This window comes from Callorhinus ursinus, unplaced genomic scaffold (genome assembly GCF_003265705.2).
Source record: "Callorhinus ursinus isolate GAN/ISIS: 27379988/994484 unplaced genomic scaffold, GSC_fseal_2.0 scaffold6, whole genome shotgun sequence".
NCBI lineage: Eukaryota > Metazoa > Chordata > Mammalia > Carnivora > Otariidae > Callorhinus > Callorhinus ursinus.
Window position 1 is genome coordinate 2479278 of NW_027397068.1, and position 21418 is coordinate 2500695.

Sequence of the window (21418 nt, forward strand, 5' to 3'; positions counted from 1 at the left end):
ACAGGCTAAAATTATTTTCTTGGTGCTTCGTTCCCAACCCTGACCGCACATTGGGATCACACCTGGAGAGATTTTTAAGAACATGGTGAGTGCCACCTTAGGCCAATTAAATCAGAATCCCAGGGTGTGCCCTCTGGGCAAGAGGTGGTTTTTGTTGTTGTTATTGTAGTTTTAGCTCCACAGGGAGTTCGAACTTGCAGCTAGTTGAGAAACTGCTAGGTTGATAGTATCATCTTTTTGTATGGAAAGTCAGCACTTTCTTAATACGTCTGAAAAAACCTGACTGCCTTTATGAACTACATTTTCCTGAAAGGCCAAGTTCTCTCATTGGTTAGGTATAGGTCATGGTAGTTATGAGAAGAGTTACCCTATAGTTAAAATAAAATGAAACTTAATTCCTGTAGGAAATTACATTGTACCATACAGTAAATTATACTTTTTATTGGGAAATTATAAAAAAGAATTTAGCATTGGCTAGAATAATAAAATGTTTAATTTTTAATTACATAATTAAAAGATAATTAGCTGAATAGGTAATCATTTGGCTAATGGCAGTGATTAAATGATTGCTTCCATAATGTAAATTACCTTCCATCATAGTCAGTGACCTAAGATATTTTCTAAACAGCTAGTGGTATTTTAAACGTTGGATCATTTTATGAATAAACGGCCTGTATTTTGGTTGATGGTCTCCCTGTGACCAACTTGTCAGCTGCACCAAGGAAGAGACCAGGAGACCAGTCATCCAGAGCTGCAAGGGTCTGTCAGGATCTCTGGGTCTTTGCTAAGCAGGCTGGTGTCCCAAGCATAGCTCCAGGGGCAGAGAAAGGAGACTGCAAGGCTCAGGGCTCATTGTGGTGTGCTAGATATTGCATTTGTGTCTTTAAAAACTCTGAGTCTCAGTTTCTTCACCTGTGAGGAGGGTATATTAAAACCTACCTTGCAGGATTGTTGCTATTATGTGCATAGTAATAAAGCTTTTAGCATAATACCTGGCATACAATTAGTGCTCAAGAAATGAGAGTAATTATTACCTTTTAAGTTATTTTCTTTGTACCAGAGCTTTCTTATATTGTTCCTGGCCCTTTGTTTAGCTGGCCACAGAGAGGACCTGTGGAGACACAGGGACACCGCAGAGTTAGGACACTGGATTCTGGATGACAGTTCCTGGTGATGCAAGATGGAATGGCAGGTGGGGGTGAGGGTAAGTTCATTTGTATGGGTCTCTCCTCTACTGAGGAGGGCTTGGGCACCAGGGCAAGCCCAGTCTGTAGGGAGAGGGTATCCCTGCCTTCAGCATTGAGGGAGAGTCTGTGCCCCAAAGCTAGGCTCACAGATCCGAACCTAGACAGTGATCAGGAGATGTAACATTGGAAATCAAGCCTATTTAACAAATACTCCTACAGAGATCTGAAGTCTATTTTCTGCTGTTAGAACAAAAAACAACATGTTTTTTAAAAATATTTTTCAAGGTTTTTACTTCCTGACTTTCCTTTCTCTGACATTATACACACTAATTGAAATTGAGCCAGATGCTCTGCATCCAAGTGGAGAGATCTGGAAAGGCTCTTCTAGATTTGTGCTTTTAAAATGGGTTTTCAGTCTCCTGAGCTAAGTGACTCAGAGGGGCTAACAGCAGAAGTGGATAGAGTTCCACATACCACCCACTGTTTCCCCACGTCAAATTCAGCGATTCTACTTTGATCTGTTTTGTTTGTTAGGGTTTTTGAATAAAAATTCTACTTGCAAATAAGGATTCTTGTACTAAAAAAAAAAAGTTGAAAAACTAGAGAATTAGTAACTCTTCCATTTTATAAATGGAGATTAGAGTTGTAAAGTGGCTTGTTCGAAGTTACACATCTAGAAAATAATAGAACTAGGAGTGGTAATTAGTTCTTCTGATTTTCAGTCAAAGACATGGTCCCCTATATCCATGTCTCTTAGAAGATAGGGAAAAGCAGGTAAGAATACATGGCGCACTTTCCAGGCCACGGCTGTGTGAAGACATTGCAAGAGAAATCTTCCAGCAAAGTGAGAGGAAAGCAGCAAAATCTCAGCATCTTTATAGTGGAGTTATCACCCTAAAGGAAAACCATACAAAAAAGGGACACAGAGCGGGCATATTTTCTCTTCATTCCTCTCTTCCCTTGGAAGCTTTCTATTGTGTTGCCAATTAAGCGACATGACTTGAGATAGGCACCTTGGAAGCCATACAAAGGTTTGTTTGTACATCATAAACTAGGAGTGGCGGGAGGACCCTGTAGCACGTTCGTTTCATGACAAATCCTCAGGAAAATGTTACAGAGAAACTCAAGTATCTATATTTCTCCCTGAGGCTTAGGACTCCTTAATTATGGATCACTCCTGGTGGTACTCAGCTGTAGCATTAATGGGCAGTCAGTATCTGGCAAAAGGACGTGCCTTATTCAAAGGTATTTAATGGACCCTGTGATTCCTATCAACCATATTCCATGCATTCCTTTTTCTTTTGCCCCAGACTTTAGTTATGTTCTACCCTCGTGGTCTCACTTCAAAGTATGACATGATTCTCTCTTGGAATCTTGATTTCTGGCTCATCTATCGTCTGGGTAAGGTCTCTTTTATTTCAGTACCCTCAACCATAATCTTAAGCATTCCCACAAACCCACCTTTAGTTAACATACAACTGAGTAAAACAGAATGTTGCTTCTCTCCATTCCCAGTTCTACGCAGAATGCTGTGCATGAGTTCCTCCCCTGTACAAATTCCAGTGCTGCTGAGAAGAAGAAATCCTTTACATGTGTAGGGTAGATGAAAGGAATGAGCACTGAATGAAAAGAACATGGGGAAACATCTGCACAGATGAAGAAAAGTAGTCAATTTGGGCAAAGAAATAAAACACAACCACTGGTTAAGTTTTGAGTGATCAGGGCTGGTAATATGATATCACTCCCTGGTTCACTATGGTTGTACGGGTATAGCCGCAGAATCCCTCCTAGGGCAGGACTACAGATGGAAGCCAGACCACGTGGCAATTATTCTCTTTAGCATCAAATTGCCTTTGAGAAGCTTGCCAATCACTATTGCTAAACCTCCGTCTAGATTCTTCTACCTTAATTCAATGCCACAACATTATTCTGATTGGCAAAGTGAGGTGGGGTGGTTTTCCTTTTTTTCCTTTGGTTTGTGTTTGTTTGTTTTAAGGAATAAGATAGAGACAAGGTAATCATGTTGTTAGCAAGAAGTATTCAATATAATGTGCTTTGGGTTGTTTTAACATTACAACTTAACTAAACTGACCTTGGTTTTATACCAGTTGAATAGAGATGTATTCCTCTGATTTAACAAAGGGCTGAAAGAATCATTAAAACATAAAAATGTATGCATGCACCATCTAACTATCTCTCTGTAGCTAAATGTAATTGCAGTTTTCCAGCAAAGAATTTGTGGGGAATTAAAATGAAAAGAAAGAAAGGCTTGGGAAAGTAGAAGCAAAATGGATGGAAAATATGAAATTAATTATCTCAAGTCCAAAAAAAATCTGTTTCTTATAAAGAGTTGGAGATCTGTAGCACTTTAGAATTATTTACATTTTTTCACAAATGTTCTCACTGTCAGTGGAAGAATAATATGTGAAGAAGTATCTTTTGTCACATGAGCCATGTAATAAAGAGCTGGGAAAGGGTCCAAAGGACTCAACCAATCCAGTCCTCTGTGTCCAATAGGATGGTGACCTCAACTGCTTGAAATAAATGCTTCCTGTCTACTCTGGCTAGCTCTTTCTCTTATGTAAAAACAAGCAAACAACCAAATAAAAAAAGGAAGACCTGTTTTTCTTCCTGATCTTTAAAATTTCTTCAAAGAAAAATTTATCCCAAACATTATATATTTTAGACTTAGTTTAGGTCTGTTCTTTTTCTATTTCATGTAGTATCAATACTAGGAAAAGGATCGAGTTATCAGCAATGTGCTAAAAATTTCCCAACACATATGAATTTAGCTGTATATATATAAAATAGAATGTGCTGATTTGCAGGGGGATTAGTTAGAATTAACAACATTGAAAAAAGGAAAACTGTAGAAGAAAATCTTAGTGGCGCTCCTTCAGCCACTATCCAGAGGAAAAGAAGTGTTCGTCACCAGACTTGAAGTACTGAGATCACACTGGGCATCTTGCGTCTATTTTGAGATCAATCTATTAGAATGACTTAACTTGCAGACATTAAACTTGAAATTCAATTGGGCCCTGATTCAGTATTTATCAAGAAAGCTTCTATTATCATTAGGATTTCCATGAAGCTCCGTCTATAAAGAGAAAATAAGCTTCACCCTGAAGAGACCACAGAATGTTTAGCTGGAGTCAAAGCTAGAAAACAAACTTATTCTGGGAGCAAGCAGCCTCTAGAAATTCTTTTGGTTTCAGATTGTCCTGGTTTGTGTCTGGGAAACAGGTGAAAGGAGATCCGCTCCCTAATTACAACCAGTGGTGCTAAGGATCCACACCTGGGCTGGAGCGGGTGCAAACAGATATCAAGGAGCCAAACACAAAGCCGGAGCCCCATTTCCTCTTTCAGAGAATGTGCCTCTGAGCTGTGCCTAGAGTGGGTAAGCTTCCAGAGTTAGTGACTTCTATAGGTGACAAGCTATGGTTCTAGCAATCTTTGGGGCCAGATGTGCTTTTCAGTCTTAGAAGCCCTTCCAGTGATTGAGATTTTCCATCTGTAAAGCCACCAGATGGAATCTGCAAAGGTAAGGATCCAGATGAATTTTTAATGTGTATTGTATATCTGCAAGAGACCTAGATTCTATACATTTTTTTTTCGTATTTAAGACTACTTTTTATCTCTTATGGGCAGGGGAGGGGGTGTTCGTTGGGGGAATATTTCTCATTGATAAAGGTGGATTGGCTGGGGATTTCTAAATGGATCTCATTTAATTCTCTGACAACTAGGTGATAGTTTACTTCTACACCTATAGTTCCACTCAGATGCGTGCTTTCTGTTTGGACATATGGTCACACATTGAAGATTTTTCTAGCTTTTACTTATTTTTATTTATATCCTGGCAGAGTTGATTATCTCCAGGGATTACCGGTGGTGTGCTCAATGCGCAGCTAGAGAGTGGCTCTGGAGATAGACATTTTTAATTAAATTAAAAATTCTCCAACACATGCCTATGTAAAAGGGAACCTGATAGTGCAAGGATGCTTGTTCCTGAAGCAAATCTGAGACAAATTTAAATCTGTATCTACTCAGAGCCAGTATATAATAGTTATTTTCTGCTTACTGTACTGGGGTTGATGTGGGTGGAGATGTAGAGGGAGAGCCAAGAAACAAAAAAGATTACATGCACATAAATCTGAAGATGATATGTTCACTTATTTGCGATATGTAAAACTAGATGTGTCCTAAATGGCTGATGAATTAACAAAATTATCAAATGTCTTTTCGGCATCTAATAATTATGTCATCTTAATAAACTTAAAAAGTTTATTGATGCAAAGAGTAATGATGATAGATTTCTTAATATCACGCCACACTTGGAATCAGGAATACACTCTACTTGTTCATACAGTATCCTTTGAAACTCAAGTTCTGGGAGTTTAATGGACACTGTGGTGTGCTGCTCAGGTGCCATTATCAACAGGAGGCCCTTTCCCCCTCAGCTGTCAGGAGTGTTTGGGGTTGCTGATGGCTTGCAGCTGAGTCTCTCCTCTGGGAGCAGTCTGCCCTCCATGGCTGGTGCAGAGCTCTCTGTGGGTTAGGCTGGAGCCACTGTTGTAAAAGAATTGCAGTTCAACTTCCCTCCTTACCTGGGTTGCATTGCTCACTTTCTTAAAGGTGGTGTTTTTGAGAGCACTTTCCAAAACACCTTTGGCAGGCATATTTCTACGTCAGGGTCTATCCAGGGAACCTGGACCTAAGACAGAAGCACGTTGCATTTTATTTGCTAATATTTTAGTCAAAATGTTTGTAGCTGCAATTTTAAATGAGATGGGTCTAGCAGTTCTTTAAAAAAAATCATCAGACTTTGCAATTAAAATTAATCTGACTTCATAAAATTAATTAGGATCCCCCTCACTTTTTTCCATGGCCTGGGAATGTTTAAACATCGGAATCATCTGTTATTTAAAGATTAAACCCATTTGGTCTTTGGGCCTTTTTCAGGATAGATTCTTAATCACCAGCCCGACATCTTCTGCGGTGATTGGCAATTTAAGTAACTTATATTTTGTTAGGAAATCATTCACTTCCTCTGTGTTTTCAAATTTGTAGTTATCAACTTGCAAGCAGTAATCTCTTATAGTTCTTTTAATCATGCCTGTATCTGTGGTTTGTCTCCTCATTTTTAATCCTGTGTATTTTTCCAAGTGCCCTCTTGTGTGTGCTTACCATGTCCACTCTCTCCTTTAATCAAGTTCACAGGGTTTATCTACTTTATAGGTCTGAATTTTTTTTTGACTTTTGGATTTATTTATCCTCTATCTGCTTTATTTTGGTTTGTTTTGTCTTCTAGTTTATTTCAGCTTTTACTTTAGTTCTTTTCCATTTCTAATCCATTTCCTAATTTCTGGTAAATGAATACACGGTTTCTTTGTTTTTCTGCTTTTTTTCTTTAAAAATAGACATTTAAGGCAATGAATTTACTCAGCATGTTAGAGTTTACTGTTCCCTAATTGCTCTCCCAATAGTTTGTTCACTTTTTATATTTTTGATTCATAGATTAACTTTTCGAAAGCTGAAGCTTTTATAATTTAACTTTATTGGGGTGTAGTCAAGGAAGATAACTTGAAAATATTTTTTTCTATATATATTTTTTGAAACTTGTGAAGCTTTTCTCTTTGGCCAAATACATGATTGATTTTGTAAATGTTTCATGAACCTATGGGAGAAAATATATATTCTCTACTAAAAGGGATTTAAGGTTCTACATATATCAGATAAAATTACTGATGTGTCTAGTAAGTGTATCCAATTCTGGAAGACCTCTATTTAAGTCTATCTAATTGTAGTTTTATCAATTCTCCTTAATTTCCAATTTTTGCTTATATTTTTTAGCTGGCATATTATGTGAATTTGACTTTCACTGAAGTTTTGAACTGATGCTACAGGGTGTTACATAATTAAATATTAAACATTTTTGTTCTTAAAAGTTAATTGTCATAGAAAGCAACTTAAGGAGAGTCTGGGTGGCTCAGTTGGTTCAGCGTCTGCCTTCGGCTCGGGTCATGGTGAGTCCCTCATCGGCGGAGGGAATGCTCAGCAGGGAGCCTGCTTCTCCCTCTGCCTGCAGCTCCCCCTGCTTGTGCTCTTTCTTTTTGTCTCTGATAAATAACAAATTTTTTTCAAAAAAAAAAAAAAAGGCAGCTTAGTGATCTTGATGACTACTTAACTTCAATGTCATCAGAATCCCCCGGACGCCAGAGTTTTTATGAGTCCAGGGTGGGGCCCTAAAATCTAATTTCTAACAAGTTCTCAGGTGATGTTAAAGCTGCTGAGGACCACACCAAATCAAATACTATTTGATTTTGCTTGTTTCTTTGAACTACCAAAATTTTAAAACAAATGTTCTCCATTTTAAATTGATACAGGCCAAAATTAATCTGAAGTTATGGTTGCTTAGTATCTTTTCCTCTATCTGGTCTTGCTCCTTCCTTCAATTTGCTTTCCAATTTATTGTTAAAATTAATTTCAAAAATGCAAATTTTACCATATGGCAAATCAACCTTTTCTGATGTTAATATCCTCACTCTTAACTTTCATTTGCATTAGTTTGATATTTTTGTGTATCTCTTTATCTTTAACCTTTCTGTATTGCTTTAAGTTGTTTGCAGTTGGGTTTTGTATTTTAACAAATATGACAAGCTCTGACTTCTAATGGAAGACATCAGTCCATTGATACTTAACGTATTTCATTTTATCCTTTGTCTATTTTTTTTAAATGTTTTCTTTTTTCCTTTTTGCTGGTTTGATCAACTCACTCCTTATGCTATTTCCTCCCTTGTTAATGTGAATATTCTACTTTTCCATTATGTCTGTTCTATTCTAACAATAACAATTTGTTATCTTTGTACTATCATTTTTCATGTAGATAACTTGCTTTTTATGCTTGGAAATTTTTACAGTTTTGGTGGGGGGGGTATCAAGAATTCACCTGACTATACCCAGGTACATGTCCGTTTCTCACCAGTCCTGCCTAATATTCAGCAATTTCTTTCAATCTGCAGACTCTTATCTTTCTTCAGCTCAATAATTTTTTTTCCTATTAATCAAATAATTTATCTTCCAGGAGTTCCTACTAGATGTTATAAATCTATCCTCAGATTGTCCTACCTGCCCTTTCCCAATTTCACATGCCTGTGCTTTGAACTATTTCTTCTGTAGTCTTCTGGGTCATTCTTTTTAGACTCTATAATGATCATCTTCAATTCATGTGCTGAATTGTTTCATAGGGAAATTATGGCTTCATCTGAATCTTCTTGAACACCTTTTTCTTCATCTATCTCCTATAGCAGTTCTTTTTCACCAGGAAAGTTGCATTTGTCCAGACTGCTCTTCCTCTCTTTGGCTGCTGGGCGCTTTAGCTGGGTTTTTACATCCCGGACTTGTTCTGGGCTGATTACTCCATTACCCCAGCTTGCGGCAGTATGGCGAGTGATGGGTGGTGGCCGACTTGCACAGGCTGGCAGTGCAAGTGTTGCCAGGTTGCCAGCGTCCAGGTCAGCTACCCAAAGAAGCCACCGGGATCCCAATCTCTTCTTACCTCCAGCCTCTGGAATGGTAGGACCTGGCACAGCCATTCAGCACTCGGTTGACTTAGTTAGTGGGGGGAATCTGACCTCTTAACCGACTGAGCCACCCAGGCGCCCTTTTTTTTTTTTAAAGATTTTTTTTTTAAGATTTTATTTATTTGAGAGAGAGTGAGAGAGAACATGAGAGGGGAGAGGGTCAGAGGGAGAAGCAGACTCCCCACTGAGCGGGGAGCCCAATGTGGGACTCGATCCTGGGACTCCAGGATCATGACGTGAGCCGAGGGCAGTTGCTTCGGGAACCAGGGAATCTGACCTCTTGATGTGGGGGCATAGAATGATCTTTTCTCCATGGTAAGAAGATCCCTGGGGTACAATCTTTTCCCAAAACTTCTTTCTCATCCTTGTCCTGGGCAGTCTGATGCAGGTCTCTCATCCTTGCCCAGCCCCAGAGGAAAACCTCACTTTGGGTCTCTCCCTGGATGTCCTCAGAGCCCAAAGCCATGCTAAAACTCAGCTCTGCATCGGTCAGAGTAGCAGGTCAAAAAATCGGCATGTTGCCTGGAGTTGGGAGTAGACAGGTAGGTAGCAGCAGTCATTTTCTAGAATCCCCTCTTAGCATGAAAGATGTTAATTTTAAGCAGGGTAAAACAGAGAAATGGTTTTCTTTCCTCTTTGTTTCCCCAGTAGCTTAATGATTTTTTTTTAATCCCATTTTTGTATGAACCCTTCTGTGATATGTGCTAATGTTTTATCATTGAACTATCAGTGGCCTCAGAGAAAACTAGTCTGATAGCCCACTATTTCCAATCATAATGGTTTAATTCAAATAAAATAATCATTTTTGGTAACTGGCCTACAGTACTTAATTGGTTTATACAAATAATTTTAAATCACTAATCATTATGTTTACCTAGGATAATTTCACATAGTTCATCTTGGAAGTTTCTGCAGGAAGTTAAGTTGCTTAAAATAGACATGACTTACATCATAGAGATATGTATATCTATATTTATATTTCTGTAGATAAAGATATCTGGTAACCCCAATACGAATATATGAGGAGTGCTAGATTTAGTCCAAAACAACAACCAGGACGTTCAGTTAAATTTAGATTTCAGCTAAATAATAAGTTAAAATTTTAGTGTAAGTATGTCCCATGCAATATTTGAGACATACTTATTAAAATTTTATTCATAATTTAGCTAAAATTCAAATTAGAGTAGAAATTCTATATTTTATCTGGCAACACTAAAATATACATAAATATACAGATGGTCCATGACTTACAGTGGTTCAACTTACAATTTTTTGATTTACAATGGTGTGAAAGTGATGCAGTTAAATAGGTATATGAGATCTAACCTAGCGAGAACTTTTCAATAGGCTCAGGACTTTAACAGTGAAACACAACTGGAAGGACAGGCCAAGTCAGGTTGTAAGAAACAGGGGTGCCCCCTTCAGGAGGGGGAAGTGTGGTTTGCTGTAGTACCTTATGTAAGTTTTAAAGGTTGTGCCCAAGATATGTGGCTGCCCCACACTATTGGTTCCCTCCTCCTACCATACACCTATTTTAGCTCGATACATGGCCCTCTAGCTAATGACTAGGTTTCCTAGACTCCCTTACATCGAGGTGTGGCTATATGGCTTAAGTTCTTATTAAAGAGCTTTGAGTGAAAATAATGTGTGCAGCCTCAGGGTCCTATTTCTCAACGGAAGGGTAAGATTTTCTTCCGCCCTCTCCATCCTGTGCCTAGGTTGGAAAAGTGGTGACAAGCCATCTTATACCAGGAAGGATGAAAGCATCACTCTAGGGCAGTGGAATAAGTAAAAAGCCTAGGACCTGATTACTTGCAACCCCAAGACCAGCTGTAGACTTCCTCCTAGACTACATGTGGGGAGAAATACATTTTTAATGTGTTTGAGCCACTGTTAATTGGGTTTGTTACAGCTGCTGCCAACTAATATAAGGAAAGGATAACTGCTCACTGGGAGGTTGGTAAGAAGGTTCTGTTTAAAGTTCTACATTTTTAAGCTTGAAATATTTGTATTATGAGCCAATATTCCCCCAGAGAATCACAAACATCATATAAATATCATTAGTGCATACATCTGAGAGTCAAATGAATAATACTTTCTTATTTTGTAGCTATAGGGGAATAGGTCTAGGAAAAATATGGTAAAATTGATAAAACAGGTTTGTTTTTTTTTTTTTTGGTCACAAGATCTGGATTTGAACAGTGGTCCTACCACTCAGTAATTGTTTAACATCAAGTATGTTGCTTTACTGCCTGACTTGACTTTTTAATCTGTGTAAAATACCTACCTCCTGACTTTATCATGAGGTTCAAATTAGGTAATATCTATCTAAAGTTCTAGGTAATTGGTACAATTTTCAAGATAACCTCCTCCCTCGCACCCTTGACAAGATACGGGGTACATCCACTCTATAGTATAGTGTAACGTGTGACTTGAGTGAGCTTACTTGATTTAGCTGTGTAGAGCTGCCATTTAGTGGATGCACACAGTCTGCCTTACCAGTGAGCTAGCTAATATACAAATATAAAGATCCTCTTTGTGCCAACTGTGGGATGAGTATATGTCCTTTAATTCCGTTTTCTGCTCTACTCTCTGCCTTCGTGGGCCCGTGCTCGAGTGCTAGAGTCCAGATGGGGACCACAGGCGAGGCTGGCTTGGTGAAGTCCACATGCATAGACTGTGGGGTGGAAGAGACTCTGCTACTCAGCTCCTGCTGATTTGGGATGAGACTCCCTGTTGCCAGTTCTCATAAATTTTCAAGGGAATTGCAAGTCTGAATTTTTATGTGGAATCTCTGGGTTTTTTTTTTTTTTTTTTAATGTTCAGTTTTTTTGTTTTTTTTTTAAACCGTGTTCGGGTGGAATAAAGCCATGTCTGTGGTCGCCAGCTTGCTGCTGCAGCTCTCCATGCTACCCGCGTTGACAGACTCCCTCTTCGCTGCCACGGATGCCTCTTGAGAAATCCACTGACTATAGATGCGCTTAGCACCAATGTAGTCACTTATGCACGCAGATCTGTGTGCTCAGAACAGGGGCTGGCTCCAAATAAGATCCTAAGTGTTTTAATTTAAAAGCGCAATTTCAATAAACTGAACTCAAGGAAGGTATTTCAATACTACACTAATCTAAAGTGTGGGTACCTGCAGTTAATTCTGTGGGGAAGATGATGTAATAAATATTTCTCTGTTTACTTGGTGTATGAAGCCACATACTCAAATGCTGAGTACCTTTAAAAACAATCAAAATCAGCAATTCAATTATTTTTCTTTATTAGAACAGCCAGGAATGAGCTTGTTAAAATAGATCTGCTTTGTTGTAGCTTGCTCTGCTGGCAATGTCTAAATGAATTAAATGAGTCAGACTCAAAGAAATCTCACAGGCGGCTTTAATCTCTTGTCAGAAAGAAGAGCTAACTAAGTCAAACATCAGTAATTTTTTATTCTTGGCTCATCTTAGGGGTTCATGTTCTTAGCTACGTGTTTGTGGACTTATATTTTAATCTTAAAATTACTCTCCTAAAATATTCTTAAGATTGGGAATTTGGGTGCCCAGTCTTCTTAGAATTTGCTGGTTCTTAAAAGTCACTCACATAAAAATACCATCTCTCTTCTGAAGTTCGTAAGAGGCAACTTCTTTGTCACTCAGTTCAATACCAGAACCTAGCCACAGTTTTGTTTTCTGCTTTTGTAAGACCAGCAAGTTCCCAAATTTCCATTTTGAGATTTTTCATTTCTAGTGTACATAATAGAAAAGTATATATAATATGTCACAACATGAGTCTCGGAGGTCAAATGTGAGGGAGATATGGTTCTCTTGTGTGTCATGTAAAATTCTCTAAAATATTCTATGGCTGAAAAATTTGTGCTGGAAGCAATCCAGAAATTGTGTTGGCCTCTTCTCTGGGGAGGCCTTGAGTTCTTGGGAATTTGTGTTAATACTGTTATAGTCAGTTCCTTTTTCAAGAACTGACTGATGGATTAAGCTCCACTGGGCAGGAAGTGGAGCTTTTTTTCTGTTAAGAAAAAGACCCTCTTCTACCACTGTGGGTCTTTGCTAAAGGTTTAAAAAAAAAATGCGGCCTACAGATATCAGGAGTTGAGTAGGTTGACGTCTGTAATGTTGAAGAAACAGCAATTGCTGAATGAGAGTCTAAGAGGACCCAAAGTGCTAAAAAGGAAAACTAAGATATTCAGCCTCATTTTAAGGGTATCTGTGCATCATGGGCTTTGATGTTGGCTTATTAATTACACATATAATATACAACTACACCTATAACAATAGCCATGTATAAATATAAAGATTCAGACACTAAAGTTTCTAGAAAGTATGATAGCCTCATAAATAAGGACCATCTACTGACTTGTAGGCAATCTTCATGGAGCAGTTTATAACAGTTTCTTGTCAAGGTTTTTTTTTTTTCCTACACCTGGGTGTTCCTCTTTCATTGGGTATTTTCTAGCTTGATACATGTTTCTTAGCACCAGAGTTATAGACTTCTATATTTTGGTAAGCATGTTCTTTTCCCTGTGAATGGGATTGTCCATCTTCCCACACTGGAATTAAGTAGAATAAATCTAATCCTTGACCTACCTGTATTTAGTTTGACCACAAAAAGTATAGAGGAAAGCCCATAAACTTACCACCTTGAGAAATTAAACATTATACATTGCAGCTCCTATATATTCTTCTTTCTTCTCTTTCCTCCTGGGAAGCCACCATTGTTCTGGTCTTTTTATACAATGTTACATATAGTTGCCCAAACATACGATATTTTGTATATTTTATACTACATAAAAAGATAGCACATTCCTGTATCCTCCTGAAAAACTTTTACATCTATGATAATATAATCCCTTCTCCCTCAAAGATAGTTTTCCTGTAGATATAAAAATCCTTTGTGGAGATTTTCTTTCTTTTTGGTATGTCAAATCATTTTTTCTAAATATAGAGGAAAATAATGAAATGCTTGGATTCTCAGAATAAATTTACTCTTTATAAATGCAGCACCACTTCTTAACCTCTTGTAATCTCCATCTATTTTTTAATATTCTCTTAGTTTATTTTCTAAATGGATTACTCAAGTAAAATAAAATTTCACCTTATATGCATACCCTTACCACCAGCAATGTCAGTTCTTTTTTTTTTTTTTAAAGATTTTATTTATTTATTTGACATAGACACAGCGAGAGAGGGAACACAAGCAGGGGAAGCGGGAGAGGGAGAAGCAGGCTTCCCGCTGAGCAGGGAGCCCGATGCAGGGCTCGATCCCAGGACCCTAGGATCATGACCTGAGCTGAAAGCAGACGCTTAACAACTGAGCCACCCAGGCGCCCCAGCAGTGTCAGTTCTTGACCAGTTAAATACCCATATGTTTAAGTAGAAGTGTATAGGGATGTTTGTGGAAGTAGAACTAAAGGGAATGAGGTAGATACATATTTATTGATCATAGGTAAAGCTCTAAGATATATCATTAAACAATTGCAAAACAAATTAACATAACATTTATATTTTAAAACTTTCTAGGTGTTCTTATTAGCTTTATAAATATATAGAAAAAGTTTTGCAAGCAAACACTGAAAGTTGATAAGTGATTATCTCTAGCATAGGAGTGGGATGTCAAGGAGGACTTTGTATTACCAGTATTAGTTGAATTTTTACAACAAGAAGTTCCTATGTTAATTGATTAAAATATAATTAAGGTATATACTTAAAAAGTCAGTGTAACATTTTTAGGGCAGGCTAATAATATTGTGGCTTGAAGCAAGAGATTAAAACTATCCCAGCAAATGACTAGCCTAAATGGCCTCAAGTAGAATGAACAAATTGGGGTACTAAGCGGTACTTAAATATATATCCCAATCCCTTATAGTCACAGAATTTGTGTAGGCATAGTGCTATCAACACTGGCAAGCAAGAAAAGTCACCATCAGCAGGCTAGAATTGCAAGGTTTGCAACACCCAGAAGAAAGAAATCAGTGGGCTTGGATGGACAAGAGTCAAGGAAACACAAAATATGTGCATGAAGAAAACACTGAGAAGACCAGATCCACTGATACTCCAAAAATAGCGAACAAATATCAAGAACTAGACTGAGTACTAGTGCAATAAAAAGGCTAATAATTAGAACATGAGCCCGAACAACTAGAAAAGCAGTACTAACCTGAGTCTAGAATGTCCAAGATACATTCCAAAGAAAGTAATATACTTGCTAGGAGCATGTTCCTGGGGAAGGCATAGATGAGCAAGAAATGTAGCCAAACTAAAGGAATAAGGCAGCCTGTTCAGGAGGCAGAAACACTAAAGGCTGCTACCAGAGAAAAGCCTACCTTATTTTAGTAATGGGGAACTCCAGCTTGCCTGCCTGCTCCACACCCAGGTGCCCTAAAGTGAAGCCTCCCAGTGGATAGGCTGCACCCAGTTATATAAGCCCTGCAATCAACTCTGTCATCCGGGGAGGGAGAACCCACACGAGCTAAAAATAATCAGTTTCTCATTCATAGATGTGAAGGAACAACAAAAGATCATCAGATATTTGAGGAAAAGAAACTAAATGAAAGGGAGGACTGATATGAATAAACAAGTCAATGTGCCAACTGACCCAAGAAGCAGCAGAAAAAATTGAAGGACACAGAACTTGAAAGAAAACTTCTAATTGATATACGGGATAGTGCAAAGAAAAATATATAAAAGATTGTTAGGAAAAAGAGCAACCAGAGAACACGAGAGAATTTTAGTAGTTAAAATGTAATTGCTCTGGAGGATGTGCTCTACTAGAAGTAAGGGCAAACCAAGCAGGAGGAAAACAACATGGGATTCAAAGAACAGAAACCTTCGTCCAGAAGAGCAGCAAGGAAAACAACTATGCAACAGGCCGAAAGAGCAATCAGTACAGAGTGGAGCAGGAAGATGGACGGACAGATCCTCAGGAAGGATGACCTCAGGAAAATGACAAGGGACTCATGAGAATATATGGTGTGATGGAAAGTATGAAGAAAGCATGATGTGATAGAGATATAAGGGAAAAGGTGAATAAGAAAGCCATAGCCCGAGCATTAAAGAAAAAGGAAAATAAACCTCGATTTTAATCAATTAATGTAAGAAAATCCATTTCTTTGATTTTAAGATCACTATTACAAACGATTTAGGAGTCACAATATTGAAAGATAATACCATCACCATGCTTGGCTTGGCATTACATAATAATACACACACATACACAAAGATATACATCTTTGTGGATTTTCACGTTTTAGAATCAACCTATGAATGAAGCATGGAAGGCTTGGTTGAGTTTCGGATGAAATATAAATTTAACTGTATTAATCAGGTAAAAGAAAAACCTATAGTGTACCTAACTTTTGGAATTTAGAGATGAGAGTGAGGAAAGCGGAAGGAAGGGATAAGTGTTAGTATTCTATGTTACAAAGTGTGGAATGAAGAAATATTATCAAAGTTGATTGGATTACAATGACCATTAGTAGATCTAAGGAGAATGTCACAGATATAAAATAAAATTTGGGGAAAAGATGAAAGAATTGTAATAAAGACAAGGAAAAAAATGGACTAAGCCTCTGTCTTTCATATTAGCAAGACAATAAATAGAGGTACAAACATATTTAGCATAGAGTTAATGCCTAGGAGAATTAAAAGTTCAAATAGAGGGGAGGAGGGTTGGGGGAGGGGGTACCAGGGTGATGGGTACTGAGGAGGGCGTGTGCTGTGACGAGCACTGGGTGTTATACTTAACTAATGAATCATTGAACACTACATCAAAAACTACTATACAGTGGCTAACTGAACATAAAAAAGTTCAAATAGGATCTGTAGGTGGGAACTGATATGATTTGAGATTAAGGGTTTTCCTGTACTATTTGATTTGTTACTGTGTCCATGCATTACTATCATTAACAAAATTTTCTGGGGAGTTAACAGATCTAAAACATGAGAAAGAGATTGAGAGATGAAAGACCAATACAGATCTAATATTGTATTAGGAGGTGATAGAAGAAAATCAGAGGAAGTCTACTCACTAGATGGCTCTCAAGTAGTTTCTATAACTTAGAAAACACTAGAGCAGGGGTTCATAACCAAAGCTTATAGGCCAAATGTGGCCCACTTCCCGATTTTTTTAAAATAGTTTTGGTATACAGCTATGTTCATCTATGTATTGTCTGTGGCTGTTTTCACATTACAACAGAATTGAGAAGTTGTGACGCCGTATGGTTCACAGAAGTATTTATTACCTGGCTCTTCACAGAAAATGTGCTCGTCCATTAGAGAACAAATGAAATGAAAAAATTCCAACTGCTTAACAAAAGATAAGGGAGAAAACCAAACAGAACTGCAAAAAAGAAAGAATATTATATAGAAAACATAAGACTGCAGGAATATATAATATATTTGGGGTTAAATTCCTCTATGCTTAGATTGGAGAGGAAAATATGACCCTGTTTGAAAGGAGTTCCCTTGGAACAATGTGCCATAGAAACATGGAAAATGGTGAAATAGACAAAAATGTACCAGCAAAATGTAATCACTAAAAACAATGCAGAGGATTCTAGGAAGATGGCAGAGTGGGAAGCACAAAGAATCTGTTTCCCTACCTAGACAAGAATTGCATTGGCAGAATCTGTCTGATGTAGCTATTTTGGAACTCGAGTCAATTGAAAGTGTCAAATTTTATTTAATTCATTTATAATAGAATTCATAAAATACTATAGCTGGTTCGAAGGAAAATCCAAAGAGAAAACAAATATATGGTTATGCTAAGAATTGACAAATGGATGCAAACTGGCAAAATTGGTCAATATCCATAAGGCAACAATCAATTGCATTCCTCTAGACAGTATTTGCATTTCTATAAATAAGACTCCTTTGCATTACTAATCAGTTTTTTAGCTTTCTACAATTTACAGAATTGAATCGCTAGCTCAAAGACTATAAAAGACTGTAATAACCTTGAATGATGCACTAGACAGAACATGTAAGTATGTCTCCTTACACTAATCTACTCCTGTCTTCCAAGGGTATATTAGAATGTGAAAGTTTAAAGGTAGAAGTTTGGCATGGCTGAAATGACCTACACTGTAAAGGCAAGAGGCACTTGAAGTTGGGAGTGGGGCTTGAGTATGCAGAATAGTGGCTCCCCAAGGAGGTTCATGTTCTAATCTCCAGAACCTATGAATATATTATGTGGCAAGAAAGAATTAAGATATCAGATGGACTTAAGTTTACTAATCAGCTGGCCTTATAATGAGATTAGTTTGGATTACCGGGGTGGGCCCAGGGTTCCCACATGGGGAAGGGGGAGCTGAAGAGGAAGTCAGCATGCTAGGGTCTGAGAACAACTCCACCCACTGTTGTTGGCTTTGAAGATGAAAAGAGGCCAAGAGCCAAGGAATGGGGTGGGGGCGGGGGGGGGGCCTCTGGAAGCTGGAAAGGGCAGAGAAATGGATTTTCCCCTAGAGAATCTTCCAGAAAGGAATGCAGTTCTGCTGATTCCTTGATTTTTTTTTTTTTTTAGCTCCGTGAGCCCCATTTTAGTTTCCTGAACTATAGAATTGTAAAATAATTTTTGTTTTAAGCTTCTGACACTCCTTCCCTGTTCTTTTACTTATAAGGATCCTTGTGATGACATGTGGCCCACATGCATAATCCAGGAAAATCTCATCTCAAAACCTTTCATTTAGTTTAATCACATCTGCAAATTCCCTCTTGCCATGTAAAGTATGTATTCACAGGTTCTGGGGATGTGGACACCTTTTAAGGATCATTGTTCTGCCTATCACAGAACTTCTGACTCTATCGCAATGTTTTTTCTTATATTTTTATACCCTTGCGTTTACATAGCATTTTGAGAGAATGCCTTAGTCTTTCAATTCACTAATTGGATCTTTTGTTTTGTTCATTCTGTTATATAGTTAATCAGGTTTTAATTTTGGTAATCATGTTTTTAATTTCCAAGAACGGACTTATGTGTAGATTTTGTGAACGCAATCTCTTGTATCTCTCTGAAAATACAAATTACACTTATTTTCTATGTTCACTCTCTTCTTGGGAGTTAATTCTTCTTGTTGGAGTTCACGCTTTCTCTGCTGTAGGTTTTTCTCAAATATTTGGTGACTCTTCATTTCTAGATTATACTTTTAGATGAATGTTTAGATAATATTTATGTTCAGGGTGATTTTCTTTTTTCCCCTGCAAAATGAGGCTTTCCATTTCCATGACTGGTATACAGGTTCTGCTTTCAGGAGTGATGGCAGTTATAAGAAGGGTAGGAGACAGGCTGTCGACTGGGGAGATGGTCTTTTAGGCTCTGCAGCAGAGCACAGGTTAGGGGTAGACTCTAATACCAGATTAATCAGGGTCAAATCCTTACTTTACCATGTACAGCTGTGTGACTTTGGAAACTTGACCTAACCACTCTGTGCCTGTTTCTGTAACTCTAAAATTGTGATAAGAGTAGCATCAGTCTCCTAGAGTTATGGGGATTAAATGAATCAGCACATATAAAGGTCTTACAACAGTGCCTGACATATATATAGTAAGAGTTTAATACATGTTAGCTATTGTTTTGTAGTAATATTCATTTTGCATATATGTGCACTTGTGGTTGTGGTTTTTATTTTTGAGCAAATACTGGAGTCAGCTGGTCCTAGCCCTTTCTTCTGCCAACTACCTATAGGCTGTTTTTTCTCTTAGTTCACAGGGTCTCCAATCTGGAGCTTTTCCCTGGGGAAATTCCTTCCTTATCTCTGATTTCCTCCCATTTCCACACTCCAATTAACAGTTTGATTTATAGCCTTCCATAAATTTCTATCCAAAACAAGTATATATAATATATAATACGTAGTGATCTATACATAAAATTCCTTTTTCAAACAGAAACACATTTATTTGCAAATTCCTTTTCAATTACTGTATTTTAGACATGTGTTTAACATAAAAATGCATATGAGTTTCCTTCAAAAAAAGAAATGCAAATAATTTTATAAAGGATACTGGGACAATAGGCATTTGGGGCCAAAAAAAGCTAATTAAAGAATTAGATATAAAATGTCAAAAGCTATCCAGAGAAAAACAGAATAGCAAAGAAAGAACTCAATGTGTGTGTGTGTGTGTGTGTGTGTGTGTGTGTGTGTGTGTGTGTGTGTGTGTCTGGGGAGGTGATTTGACTAACATAAGTGTTCAAGAAAGTAGACTGAATGAACTCACATTTGAAAGCCTCACCTTCACCCCAAATCCCATTGAAATGACAGTATGTATTTTAAAATACACAGAAACTCTGGAAATCCAGGAGGACACGACCTGTAGGCCAGAGGAGCAAGAGGTTTCTGGAACACATAAAGCAGAAGCAAACAGATCAATCACAAGATAACAGAGCTGAGGGACTGGTATAGAAGCAAAAGAGGGTCCTTAAAAAAAATGAATTTCCCCAGGAGAATTGCAAAATAATCTCACACTAGGAGCTGTATGGACTAGCAGAAGGAAGAGCCTATAGACAGTAGCCTGAAGAACTGGGTCAGGACCGGTCATTCAACATATATTCTTGTATAAAAGCATACATGCAATCCTCTAAGCTGAGAATTCTGACCAGAGAAGTCCAGAAGCCTCAAGTTACTAATGCTATGGGGGGGGGGGGGGGGGGCTATGGGAAGTCCCTATAATATTATCACTGGAAACAATAGCTCATATGTATTAGTGATAGTCTTTTGTTAGTGCCACACGGATTTATTCTAACTTTAAACATGTTTAATAATTTCTAGAGTTAGTCTCCCCTTAACTACTCATTTTTAAAATTTCTTGAGATTTTTACTGTTTCTTTTTAATATTTAAGAGTTTGCTTATCCTTGGGGCGCCTGGGTGGCTCAGTCGGTTAAGCGTCTGCCTTCAGCTCAGGTCATGATCCCGGGGTCCTGGGATCAAGCCCCGCATCGGGCTCCCTGCTCAGCAGGAAGCCTGCTTCTCCCTCTCTCTCTCCTTGCTTGTGTTCCTGCTCTCGCTGTTTCTGTCAAATAAATAAATAAAATCTTTAAAAAAAAAAAAAAAGAGTTTGCTTATCCTTAACTTTTAAAAAATAGTTCATAAAGTCAATTCCCACATGGCTTTTTAAATGTCTAGAAAGAGAAATTAAAAGTACCCCTAAAAACATTTTTTTAAATCAAATATGGTAAGATTCTGGACTCTTTCCAGAAAAATCAAGAGTGAAAAAATCAGTTTTCAATGAAATATGACCTCTTACATCATTTAAGTTAATTGTATTAGAAGACAAGTTAATATGAGACATCTATCCTTTCTGATATAAAGGTAAATCCTGAATATGCCTTACATTTCTCCCAAGGTTTAAATGCAGGTGGTCATGTTCAGGTTCTCATTAGAGTTCATTTTCATCTATAGCAGCAACAAAAGGATTGTGTCCAGGTACTTAAAGCCAGAGATTTCTACTGTGTCTTTGATACAATCAAGGCAGTATCTTGGAACTTCAAAGGAATCTTACAAGTCCCAGGATTGTATAGGCTTGCTCTTGGTAGTGGGTAACCCTAGTTTATATAGGGTGAAGCTTCTGATTAAATTTATTTATATCCATGTAGTCATTTTGGAAAGAATTCAGTGAGGCAGAATTTTAAAGTGCAAGGAGGGAGGGAGTGTGTGT

The 21418-nt window shown here is 37.8% G+C and overlaps 1 long non-coding RNA gene across 1 annotated transcript; it reads right to left on the reverse strand.

Moving 5' to 3' along the window:
* Positions 1-777: 777 nt before the first annotated feature.
* On the reverse strand, positions 778-15148 carry LOC141372955 (uncharacterized). The gene is made up of 4 exons (XR_012378480.1): positions 15093-15148; positions 14927-14988; positions 5792-5898; positions 778-1111 (listed from the first exon to the last, which is right to left on the reverse strand). It is a non-coding gene; the product is annotated as an uncharacterized lncRNA (long non-coding RNA).
* Positions 15149-21418: the final 6270 nt, after the last annotated feature.